A 7,042-nucleotide genomic window follows, 5' to 3' on the forward strand; every position below is an offset into this window, starting at 1 on the left:
CAGAATGATCCTGTGAAGGAGCTTAGAATAGGGACAAGGATGTTGAAAGAAGCTGATGCAAGTCCTTTTTCCTATGGACAGAGTCAAGCTTTACACCCAGTAAAATCAAGTTAAAGGGTTATCAGCCCTGCAGCCAACATCAGCAATTCTCTTTGGAAAGGCCCCATCACTTCTGCAGAAGGCACTCCCTGTTGGGGCATTTTATGTCAGCTGCACAAATGGACAGTTAAACAATCCGGACTTCAATCTCATTTATTCTAAAGCCTCCTTACTCAGCTCTGGCAATAGGGAAGGCCTTTAAGTGGACTGAGATTTCAAGACCTTGCTGCACTGTGAGAGCATGTTAAAGGAGTGTTGCTGTAAAAAAAGAATCAGGTCTATTGTTTTCTTAACTGTCAGACCATCTAGAAATACACTATAGGGAAGAGGAGGTAAATACACATTTCACAGTTCAGTGGTTTATATGACATCGCCATGGCACTCTGACAGTTTACCCTGTTCATATATTTCACTTCAATTCACAATCCTGTTGCATGAAGTAGATTTTACCTTTGTAAATCTGCTCTGGCACCAGTAGCATCACATCACCATGAGAGGCAGAGGTGACCAAGCTGCCTGCAGGGCTGGCCCCTGGACTCTGCACTCCCCTACTTTGCACAGTTCTATAAATTACACAAGCAACATTTCTATTACAGGCATGAGAGGTTTCCTATTCTATTACACCATTACATCAGGAAACATTTCCTAATATTCAGCTTCAATTTCTCCCTTATGAAGTCAATTTGAACCAATTTCAAGAAAATAAATAAGAGGGGGAAAAATCTGTTCTTTCAGTGGGTTCCTGCTTTCCTACTATCTGCACAAAGAGACCTCCCTGCTAATCTAATGAAATCATTGTATAAGGGAAACTCCAAACAAATAAAAAAGCAGGTCATTAGTTTCTTCCTTTTTCAAACTTTTTTCTTTTAACTCCATTAATCAACCAAACTCATCTACTATCTCCCCATTGCCAAGTGTAATCAGAAATCGTGTTTATTTCTAAAGGAAATTCCACACTTGCTCCATGTTGTGACCTTCAAGGGACATGTTCAGCATTGAAAATACAGCCATAAGGGAGCCCAGCATGAAACATCTGCAACAGGACAATTTTCAAAGGCAGGCTATTGGTTATTTTCCAAAAACCAAAGCCATTTGGAACCCCAAAGCCATTTGGAACATTGAGTGAACCCCAGAACATGCTCCACCTGGAAAATCTTAACCATGCAATTGTTTGTAATGGCATAAAACATCCCATGTCAGAGAAACACATGCTCTTTTTCTGGTTTTTTTTTTTTGTTTTCTCCCAGCTGTGTGAATTGTTCTGGTACTGAGGAATTCCAGGCACGGACCATTGCCAGGTATGTGCACCCTACAAGACCTAATTAAGGCTCTGGTAATGGTGAGAGGGATCTTCCAGTGGACCAAGATTACAACTTCATGACTGGCCACCAGAGTAAAGACAAGGAAAGGCTCCAAGAAGATGAGGATGCCAATAGCCTGATGGGAGTTGCAGCTTTGTATGTCAGTAATGAGTAAGCAATGCCAACATCTAATTAAACAAACACCAATATTAAACCATTCTCAACCCCCTTTCTCCTCACACCCAAGAATGATTCCACTACAGGAATTTCCCTTGCACAGCTTGAAAAGAAGAGTTCATAGAAATCAGCAACAGATATGAGACAAGAGGGTGTCATTTATGCTCATTTTCACTGGAAAGATTAGAACCTCTAATAATAATCAAGCAGGATCATCAACAACTCTGATCCTTGGAGCTGCCTTGAGATTTACACTTAAAGTAGCACTAAAATCCCTTGCTTCACACCTTAATGACTGAAATTAGTCCCCAAATTTGGCAATATAACTCTTCAGAGTGTTTTCTCCCCAACCCATTAGCAATATGTTTACAAAAGTTTGCAGGAGAAGTGCAGAAGAAGTGGCATCCCCCCCATCTTTCCCTGCTCTCCTGTACCTACGCTGCCAGCTAACACAGGGATGCAGGGTGAGAGCAGCTCACGGGAGCTGCAGGGCTTGCTCAGGAGCACTGAGCCTATGTGACAAAGCATCGGGGCTTGAAGGACTCCTAGGCAGGCCGAGTGAGCAGCATGCTGCAAGGCAGCCACACTCGAGTGGCTCTGCCCTCCATCATTACTGCAGCAGCAGTCACCCCCTTCGGCAGCACTGCTGCCCTGGTACACCAGCACCACTGCTGCCTGCTCTGGCCAGGGGGATTTGGTTCCTCCCTACAGCCTATACACACTCCAGTCTCTAAGCAGGCAAGCAGGGGGCTGAGAGACTTCCTGACATGCCTGAACTGAGCCACCAGATGTAACAGGGGCACAACATGAGGGCATGCAGGTTGTGCATGCAGGTGATGTAAACCAGGAGGAAACTGTGCCTGTAAAAATCTTAATCCCTGCATGTTTGGCACTCCAAAATGGAGAGAGTTAGAGAAAGTGGGCATGGTGGGGGCTGACACAGGCAATTTAATTTAATTTGCTAGAAGCACCTTTCAGCAAAAGATTTTGCTTATGTGGCAACTTCTGGAACTACTTAATGCAAGCACAAAAGGGTTGAGCCCTTCGCCAGCCTGGTGGCAATGCAGCAGATGCAATGCCCGAACTCAGGCAGGTAAGAGAAAAACATACAGAGCCTGTGGAACAGGCTGGTGCCGTGAGCCGTGTGGTATGGACAAGCAGGCAGGAACAGAGGGACTTGCCCTTGAGCACAAAGCAAATTAGACCCAGGGGTACCTAAGTCCCCATCTCGGGCTCTGAGGCAACATCAACCATCTTAGATGTAAATCTGTCAGCCCTGAAAGTTAAGGGAGAGCGTTTTAAAGCCTTGCAAATAGAGCATTAAAACCACATCAGATGGCCAATTTAGGACCAGCAGAGAGATGATGGCATTTTAAATGGTTTCAGCCATGATGGAGAAAGCCTTGAGAGGCAGGTGGTGGGCACAGGGGGCTCGAGGGAACACAGAAAGGGTGCCAATCAAAATTTTTACTGCCCCAGAGACAGGTGTGAAGGAGACACATTTGAAATCGGCACTAGCCGCTCCTACTTCTTCCTCCAGTGCCTTGCTTGGAATCAGCTCCTCCTAAGCCTGCTGATTGGAGGGGCAAATTTGGACATTGCATTGGTTCACTCTGTCACATTCCCTGCCTCACATGTGTGCAGCACACACAAACACACATCCTCCCCTGCGTCCTGTCAGTGCTTGTTATGCTTCAGTGAGACAAGCAGTCTGTCTGAAATGGCGTGATTATCCTTCCATCGATCGCTTCCCTGAGTAAGACAGACCATATAAATAAAACAGCCTCTCCACAGTCAGCACTGGGGAGTCATCTCTGCAGCCCAGCACACGAGGGAAAAACAAGCTCTAGGTGGAGGGTGGGGAGGGAAAAGCTGTGGGATACCTTTTACCTTTGCAGGGTAAAAGGCAGGTGGAATGTAATGCAGGATAGAAGGATGGGGATGCACACCACCATCATCCTGTCTGGAATCTCACTGTAATGGGAAACACTGAGGCCAATCATAACAGCAGTGAGATGAAAGCAGTGAAAGGTCTTTACTCCACAGAATCTGCATGGTGAAATAGCCTTTTTTTCCCCCTAGAAACAGTGTTAAAAATTCACCAGTCTGAGGTATCAGGGAATAGACCCACTTCATGCCCAGGAAGGAGCAAAAAAGCAAAAGCATGTTACTGCATTTTAGTAGAAGTGCCCACAGCTCCAAACCACATTCCCTCTCTCAGCACCAGCAAGACCAACCCAACCTTGCCTGATGCTAACAACCAGGGCAGAATACATCAATCCATCCCTGCAGCAGGGTCTTGCCCATCCCTCACACCTGCTCCTGAACAAGGATGGACAAACTAAAGGATGGGGGGACTCAAAGGACAGGAAAAAGGGAGTCGAGGACCAGTATATTGACCTACAAATGGGAGTTCTGACCTTCAAGGGGCAAGTGATTGACAGATGAAAGACTTAACCAGCACTAACTATGCTGTTAATGCCTCCATCTGAGTGACTGAAGTAGTGTTGATTTTTTTTAATGAGAAAACAGCAACCTATCCCTTTCACTTCTGACTTATACCTCCATTCTCCAAACCCACGGGCAGTTTAAAATAATACATATATTATTTCTCTATACCACTGTTGAAAATTTCTGTGGCTGGCCTCTGCCTCAGCACACAGCCAACTCAGACATAAGAACCATCCAGACCCAGCTGGGCATGGATGACTTCTCTTGAGGTGAGAGAGGCTCCACAGGATATCAAACCCAATTGTTCACCCCAAAAAAAGGCAAAAACAGGCTCTGCCTGGGCCTTTGATAAATTTTGCCATGGAATCTGTTCTGAAAATCCTGATCCTGGCTGAGCCTTTCAGAGGTTCTCTCATTGCTCACTTCCCTGCACTGTCCCTTACGCTGCTGCACTGTTAGTGGCTTGTGGAGTTGTGAAAGGCAGGCACATCTGGCTGTATCTGTCTAACATCTGTCTGGTGTCAGGTACAATTTAGAGCAAAAGGATTCCATGCAAGGGCATGAGTGCAGTTGATTTTATTTAACAAGAGACTATTATGAAGAACAAAACCAAAACAAATGAGAAAAAAAAATAGAAGCAACTATTGACTAGGAAAATTAAATCTTAAGGGAACAGCATCCCACTCTTCTGCATTTACTTCCTTCTCTTCCACTGTCAGTGGTACCACTAAATATGGGGAAATGCACTGTAAGAAAGAAAGAGTAGGAAAGAGTGCTACCAAATTTTAAATTGTACAGGCATGCTGTACTAGAAGATCTGCCCAGACTACAGCCTAAATTACTTCTGGGAATCAATCTGACCAGTAGCCTTAGAGAAACTCACAGAACTCAAGACTGTTTTCATTAAGCAAAAAGATTTGGAAATCATCTAGATTAGGAAATATCCCTTGGGCTAAAAGATAACAGAGATGTAAGAGATTAATTTGGTTTGTCTCTGCTGTCCACACCTTTTCAGAAGAGGGCAGCTACTGGGCTGCAATAAACCAGTGATACTTATCTGACATCAACAGAGTGATACTGGTCAATCCACTGAGACTGGTCCCTCACCTCTAGGAAGATGAATTTTTTTGGTGTTTAATCCTGACCTCTCTGGTGAAAGACAAATTTCTACTGACCTATCCTTACTGTTTCTTCAACATTTTTAGCTAAGTGGCTTTGAAAACAATGTGTAGGTGTGCTGAGACTTCCAAGTAAAAGCTCCTAGGTACAGTGGAAGGATGAAGCTTTTCCATCAGTCCCTCTCTTAATCTTGAAAAAAAAAAATGTACTTCCACTTTGTTTCCCATTTCTTCTATTTATCTACCACACATTTGTCATTTCAGAAAGACTCTGAGATGACAGTTCCTAGGAACTGAGGATATATCTATCCTTGGAGGACGCAGGGAGCCACAGCAATGACAGGGCTGCTTTCCTACATGCATTGCTTGATCCTAATGAGACGGGACCATTCCTAAAAATGAGAAGCAAAGCTCACTTTCCACAGCGTGTGCAGCCCCCAGCCTCCCTCCTGAGGATGTAAGGGGAAACTCATCATTACACCACAGGGTTTTGCCTCACAGGAAGCAGACAGGGTAGGGGAGTTATTGTGCAGGGTCACTGAATAACCCCTCAAAAGGGAACATGGGTTCTAATCTGGAGCAGACATGACAATAATGATACCTAGGTGGAAGGCTGCTTGCATGAGCTTCAGAGTTTTCACAATAAATTTTTCCTCTGTGTACATATTGTCATCCAGAACCTGATCTCCCATTTGATTTTCATCCTATGCAGTCACTAATGGGGAAAGAGGTGCCATTCAGGCCTAGTGGCATTTCACACTCCCTCTGACAGGGCGCTGCTGACAGTACCAAAAGCAGACTGTATGTGACTTGTAAGATAAACAAATATACAATAGGATGAAGTAACCTATTCATGGGAAGAAGAGTGAGATAAGCCTAGATTTTGCCCTGTGTCTTATGCTGGTCACAGCAAGATCTTGAAATTTCAACCAAAGACAATTTTTTCTCACAGACATCCTGACTAACCTATTTTCAGAAATGCCAGAGCATTATTTGGCAAAACCACTTTTTAAATGGGATAAGAATGTGGCCACAACATTTTCTCACAAAGAGGTCAACATTTTGCTAGAAAGAAAAAGAAACGTAAGATCTGAAAACTGTAGTAATTTTGGACAGAAGATGAAGGTTCTGGTACCATCATGCTCCCACATAGTCTGGTCTGTTGTGCGACACCTTCTGCCCTTCCTCCTGTGGAAAAGAGTCCCTATTAAAACACATCTGTGATATGCCACATGGAAAGAATACTATAAGGAACAGCATCACCTCAACAGGGGAACAAATATCACTGAAGACTTAGTTCAAATTTTGTGAAGGAGAAATAGGAATACAAAATTTCCATGCTCCTAATCATAAGAGACAACATATAGGATTTCCATGTCAAAATATTCTGTTTTAACCCCCAGATACTTGATTTACAAGTTCTGATTCCTTCTAAATTTTTTTTTGTCCTTTTTTTTTTCCTCTGGGAAAATGGCACAGTCCTAAGTAGCTAGAGAATATACCTCTACATCTTCTGGCCCCCCTTTTATTCTGGAAATAAAACAGAAATAAGGAAAAGTGCTCTAAGAGCATAGTCTGTTAAAGCTGGAACTATCTATAAATGTCATAGAAAATCAGTCTATTCTCAGAAAGGTTTTTTTAGACAGAAAGCTTTGATAAAAACAAATATACTTCTGAACTGACTCACCAAACCTTTAAGTAACAGAAAATAGCTAATAGAAAATTAGCTTTAAGGTCAAAATTGTTACAGTCACTGCATAAAATAAAAACTAAATGTTCAGTCCAAAATTGGATCAAGCTGGAAAGCCGTACAGAGTTATTAAATTCCTGCCATTTACTTTTTTAAAGTATTATTTTTTTATTGCTACACCTTTACATCCTTCCTTATTCATTAGG

The 7,042-nt window shown here is 43.1% G+C and overlaps 1 protein-coding gene across 5 annotated transcripts in view; it reads right to left on the bottom strand.

Moving 5' to 3' along the window:
* Positions 1–7,042, bottom strand: part of GRIN2B (glutamate ionotropic receptor NMDA type subunit 2B) — a 224,454-nt gene that overhangs the window by 95,848 nt on the left and 121,564 nt on the right. The window lies entirely within an intron of this gene.

This window comes from Lonchura striata, chromosome 1A (genome assembly GCF_050655825.1).
Source record: "Lonchura striata isolate lonStrDom1 chromosome 1A, ASM5065582v1, whole genome shotgun sequence".
NCBI classification, from domain to species: Eukaryota; Metazoa; Chordata; class Aves; order Passeriformes; family Estrildidae; genus Lonchura; species Lonchura striata.